The sequence below is a fragment of the Temnothorax longispinosus genome, chromosome 10 (genome assembly GCF_030848805.1).
Source record: "Temnothorax longispinosus isolate EJ_2023e chromosome 10, Tlon_JGU_v1, whole genome shotgun sequence".
NCBI classification, from domain to species: Eukaryota; Metazoa; Arthropoda; class Insecta; order Hymenoptera; family Formicidae; genus Temnothorax; species Temnothorax longispinosus.
The window spans coordinates 8,285,618-8,302,160 of NC_092367.1; the positions used below are offsets into that span (position 1 = coordinate 8,285,618).

The 16,543-nt window shown below is 34.6% G+C and overlaps 1 long non-coding RNA gene across 2 annotated transcripts in view; it reads right to left on the reverse strand.

Annotated features, from left to right (window-relative positions):
• Positions 1 to 355: 355 nt before the first annotated feature.
• Positions 356 to 16,543, reverse strand: part of LOC139820274 (uncharacterized) — a 153,035-nt gene continuing 136,847 nt past the window's right edge. Inside the window, exons 2-4 of one of the 2 annotated variants that reach the window (XR_011733934.1) lie at positions 12,056 to 12,195; positions 806 to 938; positions 356 to 728 (exon numbers count right to left, since the gene is read on the reverse strand). This is a non-coding gene — a long non-coding RNA (uncharacterized lncRNA). The remainder of the gene's footprint in view (positions 729 to 805; positions 939 to 12,055; positions 12,196 to 16,543) is intronic. The other variant, XR_011733933.1, reaches the window with a different exon arrangement.

The following is a 16,543-nucleotide window of genomic DNA, read 5'->3' on the forward strand; positions in this document are numbered from 1 at the left end:
GAACAGTTCGGTGGTTCGAGGAAAAAGAAGGAGGAATGCGCGATATCGGTCCTAGATCCGCTTCAATTTTTGCACGAGCATGTACGATATATCACTCCTTGAGCACTATATATAAACCGCGTGTTCAAGAAATATTCATGTGTGACAAGAAGCATAGAAATAATCGTAACACAATATATATTTTGTTTTTAGTCTTAAGTGTCGCTCTCTTTCCATCTTGTATCAAGTATACATGTGCGAAGTTTGTACGCCGGCCATACGCAAAGTTATAACCAACATGAAAAAGCTAACCTTTTTCTCTTGTATATGTATACAAACATATTTTCGTATTTTTGCGCACTATCACAGAAACTGCCAGTAAAAAGTTTTTTCATATGCATCTTTATTACAGACGATTACAATAGACAGATCGTCGAATTGTTACGTCGTTTCCCTATTATAGCACATAAAATTCATCTACAACTTGCATTTCAAAATATTTAAACAAATGTGTAGCTCAAATATGCAGAGAACATAAGTGCATAGAAGCAAGTGTAATATGTTGAAGTTGCCGTGAAATTGAAGAAAAATTCTAGTTACTATAATAATACATTCGATTCTTATTACATTAAAAAGATTAAAAAGATACATTCTAACTTAAGTAGTTTTAAGTTAATATTTAGATGCGCCAAATTATATCACTGAAGGGAACGAAACATAGTGAAATAAGACAGAGAAGCTTTTATAACCTTTAAAAAATAAAAAATTTTCTCGGTAAACTGATTATGACGATAAAAATTGAAAATTAATAATTTTATATTTATACCATGGCGAAAGTATCAATGGATAGAATCAACATTTTGCCAGCTGTTATTTTGCATGGTATTATCATTCTGTACATCATTAGGAGAAGGAGTTTTCGACATCTTTGCGAAGTGTAATACCAATTTGCTCTGCAACTATTACATGAAATAAAATAGATTAAGATTAGAATGATTATAATGACAAATGTAGCAAATATTCGTATTCAACCCCCATAACAAAAAAAGTCACAATGATATTAGCCTGTGACAAACAATTATCACAATGTGTCACAATGAAATCACAGAAGAGTCATAGTAATGTGCAAATGTCCGTTTTGTCACAAATGTGATGTTGTAATTTGTATCACATTGCTGTGAGTGCTGTGACATCATTATGTAATGAAATAAAATGTCACCCCGTACAGCAAGAAAAAGGGCAGAAATATTTCATTGCAAGATTGCAACATTGCAAATACATTGCGAAATGTTTCTGCAATGTTGCTGCAAGATTGCAGCAACGGTAAAATGTCAGTTCTTAGAAACGTTGCAAAAAAATGTTGCAGCAACATTACATTAAAAGTAAATACCAACAAATATACCATGTGCGTACAGCTGCGCGCCCGTTAAAATAAACCCGCTTTCTTATGTCCATATCACACTAGCGATTGGCGATTGCGTCTACGTTTGCGTCTGTCTTTTGACCAGAACAGAAATCGCGAATTGCAATCATCAGCAGCTACTTTCTGATTGGTAAACGTAAACGTAGACGCAATCGTCAATCGCTAGTGTGATATGGGCATTAGTCGGTCATCCATCCAAGTAGTAACTGTGCTAAATGTTGCTTGACATTGATGATCGAGCGGACTAGTGCATGGGAATTCTCTGACTCTGACATTTCCTTTTTGCTTATACACGTATTATAACACATCTTTATAGCGTTAAAAAATCTTGTAATGATATATAACTGCTAAATATTAAAAATAATGTAACAAAAACTTTAATACACTGCTAAAAAAAAATTAGAGGCTTACTTTTTCTCAGTAAATTTTTGCCCATTTTTAACCTGTAATTACTCAGCAAATAATTAACGTAAAAAAAGTTTAAAAAAGGGTTTTACAGGGCAAACTCTCTACTATAAATGCTTTTGTTCAATTTTCACTCAGGTTATTAATATTCAAAGACGTGATCAGCTTTGAATAAAAACGTATTTGAGATGTCTAAAATTTTGAAATTTGCAGTTCTCCACCGCCTAACAAAAAAATTGGTGAACATAATCATTGATACCATCTCAAAGTACGGACTTTGCCCATTTAAATGAAAAAAGAACTTTGTCGTACACCGATTATTTAACGAGATATTGCAATTTAAAGTAACTCCTGTTTTTTTATGATTTAATGATTTTAGCATGTCGGTATTTGCGTAACGTAATGCACCATGGGGAGAGGTTCCTCGGTTGGATTTTGCACATCATGTATGTATGTGTATGGAGTGTATATGTGTATGTGTGAACATTTAGAGATTTTTTTTTAGTAAGAAGTGTTGTCACTTCTTCACCGTATTACCTTGCGTAATCTTGATCTCATATTAATGCATTTTTTTTTACATCAGATTGAGAAATTTTATTCCAAATTTGACGCAATGCCTCTTCAATCTTCAATCTGATGTAAAAAAATGCATCAATATGAGATCAAGATTGAGCTAGGTAATACAGCGAAAAGATGGCAACACTTCTTACTAAAAACAACAGGGTGTTGCACCGATGTATAGATCAGCATGACGGGTTGCCCATTTGTGCAGGCGCGCATGGTTGTTCACAGCTGCGTAGGCTTCGGCGCATTATATGTGAGTGATTATAATGCGTCGAAGCCTACGTAGCTGTGAACGATCATGCGCGCCTGCACGAATGGACAACCCGTAATGCTGATTTGTATGTCGATGCCACAACCGGTACATATATCATTATGAATCAATTTCAATTATATGTGATTGTTTGATTTTCACATTACCACAAATAGTTCCACCAGCAGTTGTTCCAGATAAAAGAAGGCCGGGCAACGCCGAGTAGTTTAAGCTAGTAAATGAATGAATATATATGTATATATATACTTTACTTACACACGCGCGCGCGCGCGCCCACACACACACACACACACACACACACACACACACACACACTAGATTTTTCGCCCGCGGGGGCTCAAAATCTATTCCTTTCTCCCTAAACTCACCCATTAATTAGGAGCACCAATAGAACCCCATGTAATCCCTAATTTTCAACCCCATAGTAGCCATCCCCATAAAATTAGTAATCTTTTGGTACCAGTTTCATCAAAATCATCAACAAAAAATTAGAAAAATTTTGGCACCGGTTTCAAGAAAATCGATCCATTAATAAAAAATTATACATTAATAAAAAATTAAACTTATCCTCCAAAAATTAAAAAAATTTTGGCACTGGTTTCAAGATAATTGGTCAATTAATACTTATTATTTCTTGAAATTTGAATAATTTTCAAACCGGTTTCCAAAAAATCGATAACAAAAAATTATTCATAAAAATTATAAAAAAATAATTGTTTATAAAAAAAATTCAGCTTGATATCTTAAAATTTGCGGAAATTAGAGCAATCACGTACATTGTTTTAAACATAAATTGGAAACCTCTTTATTATTAGCAATTTTTCTAATTCTATTACAATCTTTAGTTCTTTCTACTCCTATTTCATATATATAATTCTTTAACCCTCCGAGAACACATGGGGTCAATTTGACCGTTTTTTTATTTTTTCACTTTTTAATAAAAAAATTAAATTTTGTTTGTAAATTACGTAAAAAAAAAAAAATTAAAAAAAATGTTTTAAAAAAAAGTTTTTTTTTTGAATTTTTTAAAATATGTAAATAATTTCAACGGCACTTTTTATTTATATCAATTGATTTAACAATGTTCCAAGTACATCTGGAAATTTTTTCAAGCTGATCGCACTCGTCAATTTAAAATGGTGGACGATCAAAGTGTGTGTAGGGTCCAGATTGCCCCAGTGTTCTCCGTGAATAAAAAAATAGGTGTGTTTTCGGAGGGTTAAAATTCGGTCAATTATTTCTCGAGAAAATGGAAAAATTTTGTAACCGGTTTCCAAAAAAATTGGTAACGAAAAATTATACACTTTATGGCAATCCCCGGGAAATTCTACCCCTACTTCATATACAATTTTTTAAGATTCACTCAATTATTTCCGAAAAAATTGGAAAAATTTTGATACCGATTTTCAAAAAAAAATCGGTAACAAAAAATTATACACTTTATGGCAATCCCCGGAAGATTCTACCCCTGTTTCATATATAATTCTTTAAGATTCGGTCCATTAACGAATGAGTAGTTCGCGGTCAGACAGACATACAGGCAAACAGACGTCATGATGTGTATAATTTTTCGAAACCGGTTTCCAAAAATTCGGTATCAAAAAAGTATCCATAAAAATTATTAAAAAAATTCAGCTTAATATCTCAAAATTTGCGGAAATTGGAGCAATCACGTACATTTTTTTAAACAGAAATCGAAAACCCCTTTATTATTAGCAATTGTTTTAATTCTATTAGATTCTTTAGTTCTTTCTATCCCTATTTCATATACTATTTCATATACTATCTATATAGTCTATATAGAGAATTATACACATTCTGAAATTATATTGTTACAAATCTGCTTTTTATTGAATAATTTTATCTGATTATTTCATAGGTAATCTATATATAGATAATATAGATTATCTATATAGAGAATTATATACATTCTGAAATTATATTGTTACAAATCTGCTTTTTATAATGATTATAGATAATCTATATATTATCTATATACACTGCCGTCGAAAAGTTTCCGGACAGGGGCATAATTCGAGAACATTCTTGATAAAACACTGCAAAAATAAGTATGTTATTTTTACACAGTGTGTAAATCGTGTAGTCACATATTACATATTTGTACGCGTGTTATTTTTTAAAAAAATATGTAATTTTTACACACTTGGTTTTACAAATACGTAAAAATTACACTTTTTTTTTAAATAACGCGTACAAATGTATAAAAAGTGACTACACGATTTACACACTTAAATGTGTAAAAATAACACTTATTTTTGCAGTGTTTTATCAAGAATTTTCCCGAATTATGCCCCTGTCCGGAAACTTTTCGGATATGTGAGGAACTGTGAGTATATAGGTGTCTTTAATAATATATTTACGAGTACATCTTGCACTGCAATATTCGAAATAATCTATATATGTAAGTATCGTCGTCTGTCTGCATGTCTGTCTGTCTGTCTGACCGCGAACTACTCATTCGTTAGTGGACCGAAATTTTACCAAAAGTATATGAAGTAGGGGTAGAATTTCCCGGGGAGTGCCATAAAGTGTATAGTTTTTCGTTACCGATTTTCTGGAAACCGGTTTTATTAATTTTTCCAATTTTTCGGGAAATAATTGACCGAATCTCAAAAAATTGTATATGAAACAGAGGTAGAATTTTCCGGGGAATGCTATAAAGTGTATAATTTTTCGTTACCGATCTTTTTGGAAGCCGGTTACAAAAATTTTTCCAATTTTTTGGGAATTAATTGACTGAATCTTAAAGAATTGTGTATGAAGTAGGGGTAGAATATTTCCCGGAGAGTGCCATAAAGTGTATAATTTTTTGTTACCGATCTTTTTGGAAACCGGTATCAGAAATTTTTACAATTTTTCGGGAAATAATTGACCGAATCTTAAAGAATTGTATATGAAACAGGGGTAGAATTTTCCGGGGAGTACTATAAAGTGTATAATTTTTCGTTACCGATCTTTTTGGAAACCGGTTTAGAAATTTTTACAATTTCTCAGGAAATATGAAATAAGGGTAGAATTTCCCGGGGATTGCCATGATGTGTATAATTTTTCGTTACCGATTTTTTTGGAAACCAGTTCAGAAATTTTTCCAATTTCTCGGGTAATAATTGACCGAATCTGAAAGAATTATATATATAGATAAGGGTAGAAAGAACTAAAGAATGTAATAGAATTAGAAAAATTGCTAATAAAAAAGGGGTTTCCGATAATGTGTATAAAATTATATTAATTTTGAACGAGCCTTAACTACGCACTGCGATATCTAACGATATTAATATTTTGATCTCAGAAAATTGGACAAAAGAAATGAAAGATTACAAAAATTGTAATTATAAATATTAATTAATAATTAATTGAGTTTTATTCAATCTTGCAAAACGTATATTTCGTGGGTGTAAAATAAAATTCCTTTCAATAATATTGTTGCGGCACTGCGTCTTCGCGCTGAGACACCCGTTGCTTCGCTCGCGAGTAGCTTCAAGCCGAAGCGCGTTCCCTGACGACGGGATGTATTGATCGGCGAATCAATTGTCAACTGTCAGATTTTGTCTGGAGTTGCTGGACTGTTCGGACGTGTGTCCGCACTCTTCTGTATCGAGATAATAAACATTGAGATTGTTTGTTTCCTTAAAATCGCGGTGTTTCTTTTATTCCCGCGAGTTTCGGGAGTGCGAGTGCGTGAGTGCGAGCGAGTGCTAGTGCGACGCGGTGAGCGCAACAATATTTATATATTTTAAATAAATCTAAATAATTATAAATATAAATTAATATAATTAATAGTAAATAAATGTAATAAAATTAATAATAAATAAATCCTTTTTTTTTAAATAAATATAAATTTAACAGATGATATCGTTCATAGGTCGATCAGTTTTAAATGAAATATGTTATAAGATATATAGGATAAATTGCTGCTTTCACATATTATATGTCAATTGATAAACAAGTCACTTCAATTCGTGACTGTCGGGAGCGATTGTATTTTGTGTGTCAAGAGTAGTCTATATATATAAGTACCGTCGTCTGTATGTATGTATGTACGTCTGACCGCGAACTACTCATTTGTTAGTGGACCGAATTTTTACCAAAAATATTATATGAAATAGGGGTAGAATTTCCTGGGGAGTGCTATAAACTGTATAGTTTTTCGTTACCAATCTTTTTGGGAACCGGTATCTTTTTGGAAATCGGATACGAAATTTTCCAGAGAGGGAGAGAGAGAGAGACTATTTGCGTGTCTTTTTACATATGTCCTCCGGGGCAAAGCCCGGGTAACCAGTTTTTATATACAATTCTTTAAAATTCGATCAATTATTTCCCGAAAAATTTGTCAAACTTCTGATACCAGTTTCCAAAAAGATCGGTAACGAAAAATTATATACTTTATAGCACTCCCCGGAAAATTCTACCTCTATTTGATCTATAATTCTTTGAGATTTGGTCAATTATTTCCCAAAAATTTGAGAAAATTAGAAAAACCGGTTTCCAGAAAATCGGTAACGAAAAACTATACACATCATGGCACTTCCTGGAAAGTTCTACCCCTGTTTCATATACTTTTGGTAAAAATTCGGTCCACTAACGAATGAGTAGTTCACGGACAGACGGACGGACAGACAAACAGTCGGGTTTTATATAATAGTATGACTAGTATGATATATGATAGTATGAATAGTATGAAAGTATGATAGTATGATATATATACACTGCTCAAAAAAATTAGGAGATTACTTTTTGTCAGTAAATTTTTGCCGACTTTTAAACGGTAATTATTTAGTTTTACAGGGCAAACTTTCTACTATAAGGTGCTTTTGTTCCATTTTCACTCGGGTTAATACTCAAAGGCATAGTCAGCTTTGAATAAGGACGTATTTGAGATATCTAAATTTTTGAAATTTGCAGACTTCCACCGCCTAACAAAAAAATTGGTTAACATAATCATTAATAGCATCTTAAAGTACGGACTTTGCCCTTTCAAAAGAAAAATAAAACTTTGTCCTACGCCGATTATTTATCGAGATATCGTAATTTAAATAAGTAACCTTTGTTTTTTTTTACGATTTTAGTACGATACCGCCGGCATTTGCGTAACCTGATGTGCACCACGAGCATGTTGCTCACAAGGGAACCTCGCGAAGTGGAAAATTCTGATTTTAATGAAACTTTCTACACATGTAGGGGGAGTAAAAAGATGAATTTAGATATTTTTTGTAGCGGCCCAAAAACGGTTTTAAGGGGTGAAACCACCCCTCATATGTAGAGCGGCTTTTTGCTTTTCTCGATATATTTCGAAAAGTATTCGAGATATCAAAAAATGTTTCAAATAAAAGTTTTATGGTAAAATCTCCTCTATTCAACAACATTAATATAATATTTTTTAAAAATAATTTTTGTTTAAAAAATTTTTTTTTCAAAATTTTATTAATGTGGTTAAATAGAGATTTTTTTACCATAAAACTTTTATTTGAAACATTTTTTTATATCTCGAATACTTTTCAAAATATATCGAGGAAAGCAAAAAGCCGCTCTACATATGAGCAGTGGTTTCACCCCTTAAAACCGTTTTTGGGCCGCTACAAAAAATATCTAAATTCATCTTTTTACTCCCCCTACATGTGTGGAAAGTTTCATTAAAATCAGAATTTTTCATATTCATCAGTATATGCCATATACACATACTATATGGAGTGTACATGTGCATGTGTGTACGTAACGGTTTTTTTTTTAGTAAGAAGTGTTGCTATTTTTTCGCCATATCACGCGTATCGCGCAATATTTTTACATCTGATTAAAGAGGCACTGCGTCAAATTTGGAATAAAATTTCTTAATCTAATGTAAAAAAATGCATCAATATGAGATCAAGATTGCGCGAGGTAATACGGCAAAGAGATGACAACACTTCTTACTTATAAAAAAAACCTCTTATACATGTACACATACACATGATCATCTCCCAAAAAATAATCTTAGTTTTAGCGGAATCCTCTAAATCTTAGAGGAATTAATTCTTATATATGGCCTCAAGAGGAATTCTTTAAAATCAAGAGGAAAATATTCTAAGCACAATATTTTTACAATTAGAGGAATTTCGTCTTGCATCTATAGTACGATTTTGCTATTCTTAATATCAATTTTTTCTTGTTAACAAACCCTACAAATAATTTGGTTGCGTTAATGCAAACAAATTTTTGAATTATGCTCTCTCTATAATACATTTGCTTAGCATAAGTAAAACATTTTGTGGCGGACAGCTGACCGCCACATGACCGGTATGCTCCCAAACCTTTCCGCGGCAGGGTGTCTGTCGATTCTTACCGAAGAAAGTTAATGCTCTGCAAAAGCAGGTATAAACGAAGGACCCGGATGAGGAGCATTACTTCGTAATCAAAAAGGGTTATGTCAGAGGCCCTGGCTAGTGAGCACGCCCTGACTGGCGAACTTGAGAACGCTGGAGAAACCCTGCCGAGCTGCCCTAGATATAGGAGTCGATGTTGAATTTTAATTACGCGAAAGGATACTGGCAATGCGCCGCGTAGCGGGCGCGAGCCCGCGCCGCGCGCGTGCCGTCGTACAGCCCGCGCTTCAACACCTAAAAAAAGTATTCTATTTACAAAGTGAAATTTCCTGTAATACCACATTCTAAGCGAAAACTTTTACAGAAAGAGTATTCCTCTGTCAATAAAGTGGACTATTCATTAAAAATCTATTACATATTAGAATCAATCGAAATCGATGAATATTTCAATTACTTTTCGATATATGTTTTTGACGTCAATTAGACGTCGATTCGATGGGTCATTTCTCGCTGGGATAAAATCGTAAAAAACAGGAGTTACTTTAAATTGCGATTTCTTCGTTAAATAATCGGCGTAGGACAGTTTTTTTTTTCATTTAAAAGGGCAAAGTCCGTACTGTTAGATGGTATTAATGATTATGTTCGCCAATTTTTTTGTTAAGCGGTGGAAGACTGCAAATTTCAAGATTTTGGATATCTCAAATATGTCTTTATTCAAAGCTGACTTTGAGTATTAACCTGAGTGAAAATTGAACAAAAGCACCTTATAGTAGAGAGAGTTTGCCCTGTAAAACCTTTTTTAAACTTTTTTTACGTTAATTATTCGCTGAGTAACTACAGTTTCAAAATGGGCAATACTGACAAAAAGTGATCCCCTAATTTTTTTGAGCAGTGTATATATATTTATATTTACAAAATTACAAATGTTACAAATATATATATTTATTCAATTACTAGCTTAAACTACCCGGCGTTGCCCGGCCTCCTTTTATCTGGAACAACTACTAGTGGAACTATTTGTGGTAATGTGAAAATCAAATAATAACATATTGAAATTGATTCATAATGATATATGTACCAGTTGTTGCACCAACATACAAATCAGCATGACGGGTTGTCCACTCGTGCAGGCGCGCATGATCGTTCCCAGCTGTGTAGGCTTCGACGCATTATGAACACTCACATATAATGCGCCGAAGCGTACGCAGCTGTGAATGACCATGCGCGTCTACACGAATGGGCAACCCGTCATGCTGATCTGTATGTCGGTGCAACACCCTCACACACATACACATACACAACACATACACATACACACATGATGTGCAAAATCTGACCGGGCACCTCCCCGTGCACATCAGGTTACGCAAATGTTAACGGTATCGTGCTGGAATCATAAAAATCCGGGGTTACTTTAAATTGCGATATCTCACTAAAAATTCGGCGTAGGACAATTTTTTTTTAATTTGAAAGGGCAAAGTCCTTTGAGATGGTATTAATGATTATCATTAGACGTTCATTTCATCGACTACAATTGGCAAATAATCATCGTGACGATTCGACCTTTGGTTTTGGTCCGATTGATCGTCAAGACGTTAATAATCTTTGATACTTATATATATCTAAGCATCTCATTTTTTCAATAATTTAAATTAAATTAAATTATTAAATTCATTGCGAAAAAGTGGTCAAATTGGTAGTGGTTTTAGTGGTCGAATTGGTACGACACCCTACACGGAATGAGGGAGGTTCCAGGTTCAAACCCTGGCTGAGGTAATATTTTTCACAATAAATTTAATAATTTAATTTACTTTAAATTATTTAAAAAATGAGATGCTTATATATATAAGTATCAAAGATTATCAATGTCTTGACGATCAATCGGACCAAAACTAATGGTCGAATCGTCATGATGATTATTTGCCAATTGTAGTCGATAAAATGAACGTCTAATGTTTATTATATCGTTGGCGAATTACGAATGTACTTTCGGTTTAATTAATAATAATGTTTGCCAATTTTTTTGTTAGGCGGTAGAAAATTGCAAATTTCAAGATTTTGGATAACTCAAATACGTTTTTATTCAAAATTGATTACGCCTTTGAGTATTAACTTGAGTCAAAATTGAACAAAAGCACCTTATAATAGAGAGTTTGCTCTGTAAAACACTTTATTACACTTTTTTACGTTAATTATTCGCTGAATAATTACAGTTTAAAAAATGAGCAATAATATATTGAGAAAAAGTGATCCCCTAATTTTTTTTAGCAGTGTATATAATGAATATTAATAACATTAATAATAGTATGGTAAATGGGCGTTGACTCGAGCTAAATAAAAAGATGTTACTTTAATAAATTAATTTATTTACACAACATAACTAAAAAAATAAAAAATAATTAAAAGTAAACGTTTCGGTTTTACTTAACCTTCTTCAGTATTCATATACAAAATAATTTAAGTAATCATGTATCAAAAAAATAAAAACGACGAATATTCATGGCATATACAATCGACAATATTCATCGTTTTAATTTTCTTGATATATGAGTAGATATTTAAAGTATTTAAAGAAGTTGGGGTACTTGCAACGTACAGCATATTCTTGAGACCAAATCAAGTTAAAAACTTTTCTCTCTGATTATCAAGATATCGTAAGCTAAATATTGAAAAAGTTACTAAGTTTTCCTTAAATATCTAAAAAATTAAAATTTCTTTAGATTTCAATTATTACAATAGCTTTCTTTGCAACACTGTTACATATATGTGACTATTTTGTGATATAAAAATTATATGATTGTGACATTTTATTTCATTTTATGATGATGTCAAATTTTTATCTTACTTTAGCTATCAAACACAAAAAACTTAAAATTAATTTTTTGAGTAGTCTTGTATGTGTTACATATAAAAAAATTACAATTACACCAGAACTAAGATGTAGCTGTAAGCGCGCGATTATTTATAACAATTGTAAATAATGCACCAAGACCATAAAAAACCATACTTTTTGATTCGAGGTTTCCTTGATGACATAAAGCAAAAAAATCAGGAAAAGGTAACTGGATTAATGGATGAATAAATTTGTATTCTTACATAGACTCGTATGGAAGGACGCTGTAATCCAGTAGAAATTGAGCTTGCCAGTAATGAAGAAATAGATGAATGAGTTGTGCGATATAGATAGTAAGGGGCCCGGCGATGTCATTTATTGTCTTGTTTAAATTCATCAATACCTAAAATGCCATATTTAACTGCTTTAGTATTTCTTTCGGTTACCGGCGCATTAGCTAGTTGACAGTCGACTTTCATCGCGTGATTATCGATTACTTAATTACTGAAGACAGTAGGGAAGAGTTGTCTAATGCGTACGCCTAAATCGTACCTCATCAATATTTCATATTGTTACTTAATATAAGCAATATTTAGTAACAAAAGTATGAAATAAATGAGAAATGAGTAATATAGACAAAAATTTAACAGATTATATCTTGTTTGAGCGTGCTAACAACATTTAAAAAATTCAGGTACTACTGATGTAAATTTTTGTTAGATTCCGATAACTCTGGCGCCTAATTTGACGATGGTTTCTGGTAGTACTTTTAATGCTAAACAAAAAATTATATAGGTCTTATAGGGCTAACTGCTCTGGTTTTCGAGATATACAGTGTTAAAGTTGGTAAAACTTTAGATTAAGGGCGACCTCACCGATTTCAATGACCTTGATATATGTTGTCGATATGAAACGAGGTGCCATATGGGTTTACAACTTTTCACGCGTGGAAAGCCGATGCATGTACTTTGAAGGCACACTATGTGTCTAGTTTAACAATAGTGAATAGTGGAGCCCCCCGCAGGGGGGCGGAACCTACTGCCTCCACGCATACACTTTCCACGCGAAACGAGGTGTCACGAGGTGCCACTTTTCAATATCCTAACTATTCTCTGCTATAACAAATTATTTCTGTTACAGATATTAAATATTTTTACACAATGCAACTTTTCATATGAAGCGACGAAAGAAGAAAAAACGGGTTTGTAACTTTTCACGCGAACCGAGGTTTACCTCCACCCCCCTGCTTGCGGGGAAGGGACGGTAGCCCCTCTCCCGCCTACGTGTGTACTGTTTATACACATACAATTGAAGTATTATTTAAAAAATCACATTATTTATTTTTAACTTTAACACTGTGTATTTTGAAAACCAGAGCGGTTAGCCCTATAAAACCTATATAATTTTTTGTTCAGTGTTAAAAGTACTACCAGAAACCATCGTCAAATTAAAGCATCAGGGTTATCGGAATCTTGCCTAAATTTTTGATCAATTTATATAACTAATACCCAAACAGCACAAAATATTTTTAAAATATTTATAAGAAAGATTAAAATATTTTAAAAATATATACGTTAAATATTTTGTAAATATATTAATGTTCGAAATTTGAAAGTATCTAAAAAATTATAATAAATATTTAAACCGGAGACGGTACCGGGTGGCCAAGATCTTTGGCGAGTAGAGAGTAGCTCTCTGGTTCACGACGGTACCGTATGCTGGAGAGGTTTTATCGGACGGGATCGAATCGATCGTCAAGATGCTTCACTTGGCGGAGCCAGAGAGTAACTCTCTACCTCCTGGTCGTATTCGTGTGTCAGGATTTTGGAATCCGTGAGCAGCGGAGAATCTGTCGGATCGGTTGCTAGCTTACGGCGGAATCTGATCTTTTTTCAAAAAGATCTGAGCTTATATACCCCTCGGCGCTGTCAGGTGGCAGCGGGGGTATCGGCGACGGTAGGGATCCTCTAGTGAGGGATGGGACACCGAGACTGTAGGATGCGGATTGGTCGCCATTAATGGGATATTTCCGCTTTAAGTATATTTTAGTAAAAATAATGGTAATTATTTACAAAAAGACCCCACCTGCCAATGACCTTGACCTTGACATATGTTGTCAAGGTCACCCTCCTGAGTGACCTTCAGAAGTTTTTAGCCGGCGGTCGTTATTCGTTAAAAAGTTATTAACAAAAAAAGTTTCGAAAATATAGCAGCTATTTTGAGTATTGGAAGGCATAAATAACTAATATATATGTCGAAATAGTTCACGCATACACTTTTCACGCAAACCGAGGTTCACGCACACCCCCCCCTGCTTTCGGGGGAGGTGCGGTAGCCCCGAAATAGTTCACGCATACACTTTCCACGCGAACCGAGGTTCACGCGCACACCCCCCCCTGCTTTCGGGGGAGGTGCGGTAGCCCCGAAATAGTTCACGCATACACTTTTCACGCGAACCGAGGTTCACGCACACCCCCCCCTGCTTTCGGGCCGGCCCGAAAGCAGGGGGGGGTGTGCGTGAACCTCGGTTCGCGTGAAAAGTGTATGCGTGAACTATTTCGGGGCTACCGCACCTCCCCCGAAAGCAGGGGGGGTGTGCGTGAACCTCGGTTCGCGTGGAAAGTGTATGCGTGAACTTTTCATGCGTGGAAAGTTAATATGCGAGATGCCACATAGGTTAGTTGACGCGCTTTAAAAGTATTTAAGTGTTTAAAGCGCGTCAACTAACCTATATATGCACTTATATATACTATATTTTCCAAACTTTTTTTGTTAATAACTTTTTAACGAATAGCGAGCGATGGCTAAAACCTTCTGAAGGTCACTCGGGGTCATGACCTTGACAACATATATCAAGGTCATTGAAATCGGTGAAGTCGCCAAACTTTTTTTGTTAATAACTTTTTAACGAATAACGACCGCCGGCTAAAAACTTTTGAAGGTCACTCAGGAGGGTGACCTTGACAACATATGTCAAGGTCAAGGTCATTGGCAGGTGGGGTTTTTTTGTAAATAATTACCAAAATAATGTATAATATATGTCAATTTATGACATATTACTACAAGTATGCGTAATGCCTGCCGTCACTTCCGCTATCCCATTAAGGTGATCCTAAAGCTGTCTGTAATACTTACACTCGTTTTTAACAATATTTGCTTCGTATAAAAATTCTACAACTTGATGTTACAAAATGATGGTGCAGGTCCATTCAGTAGACATCAAGGAATATCATACCGTTTGTAGAATTAGGCTGAGACTCCAAACAAAAAAGTTAAACGAAAAGTACGATTCCGTGAACGTAATGTACGTACATTATCGTACTTTTTGTTTAACTTTTTGTTTGGAGTCTTAGCCTAATTCTACAAACGGTATGATATTTCTTGATGTCTACTGAATGGACCTGCACCCTCATTTTGTAACATCAAGTTGTAGAATTTTTATACAAAGCAAATATTGTTAAAAACGAGTGTAGGTATTACAGACAGCTTTAGGATCACCTTAATGGCGGCTTTGTCCCATTTCTCACTAGAGGATCCCTAGGCAACGACGACGGCGAGTGCCGGGGTAGATCGGTGGTACGTTCGGGTATTATACTGGTATCCCGACGCCGCGATCGCGTTCGGCGGCTTTCGGCCGTTTTCGGCACCGCTCGGCGCTCCGAGTCGGTTGCCGCGATAAGTCCTTTCAAAAACTTATACGCGAGATGATATGATTTATAAAAGGCACACCGTGCCTTTCTCGCTCGGCGGATATTCGGCCGGGCGGCATCCGGCTGATGTTCGCCGGGAACGATGCATTTCGGGGTGCATTGTTACAACTTTATATACGCGATAAATTATAGCCTTATAACAAGATTTCCGACAAGATTTTGACTGGCTGATATAATTCCCATTGTAGCGTAGCCGCTCGGACGCCGCCGCGTCGCGTATAAAGCCCGGTCTACATAGGCCGCAGTTCGCAAAACGCAAGACACACACAATCTACATGTCAATCTAACCTCTCTGTGTATAGAAGTTAGATTGGCATGTAGACTGTGCGTGTGTTTTGCGTTTTACGAACTGCGGCCTATGTTGACCGGGCTTAATGGATCTGATAGACTACGGTTGTATGTATGTACAACCGTGCTCCTGAGTAACTGTTGGGTTAGAGAGAGTTTGCCTATCTAGCTATTTTTATAGTTCATGTAATTTTTCCTTTTTGTTATAATTATAATTATTTGTTATAATTATATCGTTATAATATTATAATATTATGTATATTTATATATTATGTATAATATATAATATTATAATTATTTTGTTATAATTATTCTTTTTCGATTGATTGCTGCTGGCCTTTAATCTCTTCTCCCATACATACGTAACAGGAAAGATTACTTTTACATATCTTCTGCTTTGTAATACTTCTCAGTAAAGTTAACACTTTATTTTATAACCATTGTTGTCTGTGTCTCAATAATCCTAACAGGTTATGGGCCCAGGCACCTTCCACTGCGCTAAAAAATTGCGATTGATGGTTATAGTGAGAGTATTATAGCCAATTTCTTCACCGTCAGATAACTCCTTCGGTTAACCTTACTCTTCATTTCTTTCTAACCTGCCCCCTTAGAAAGAGATGAAGAGTGAGGTTAACCGAAGGATAGAGTTATCCAACGGTGAAGAAATTGGCCCTTAGTCTATCTCTGGGAAGTGTCCCGTGTCATTGGCTTGGAGAGATAGTAAGTTCTAAAAGATCACCAAGCGAGATGTTC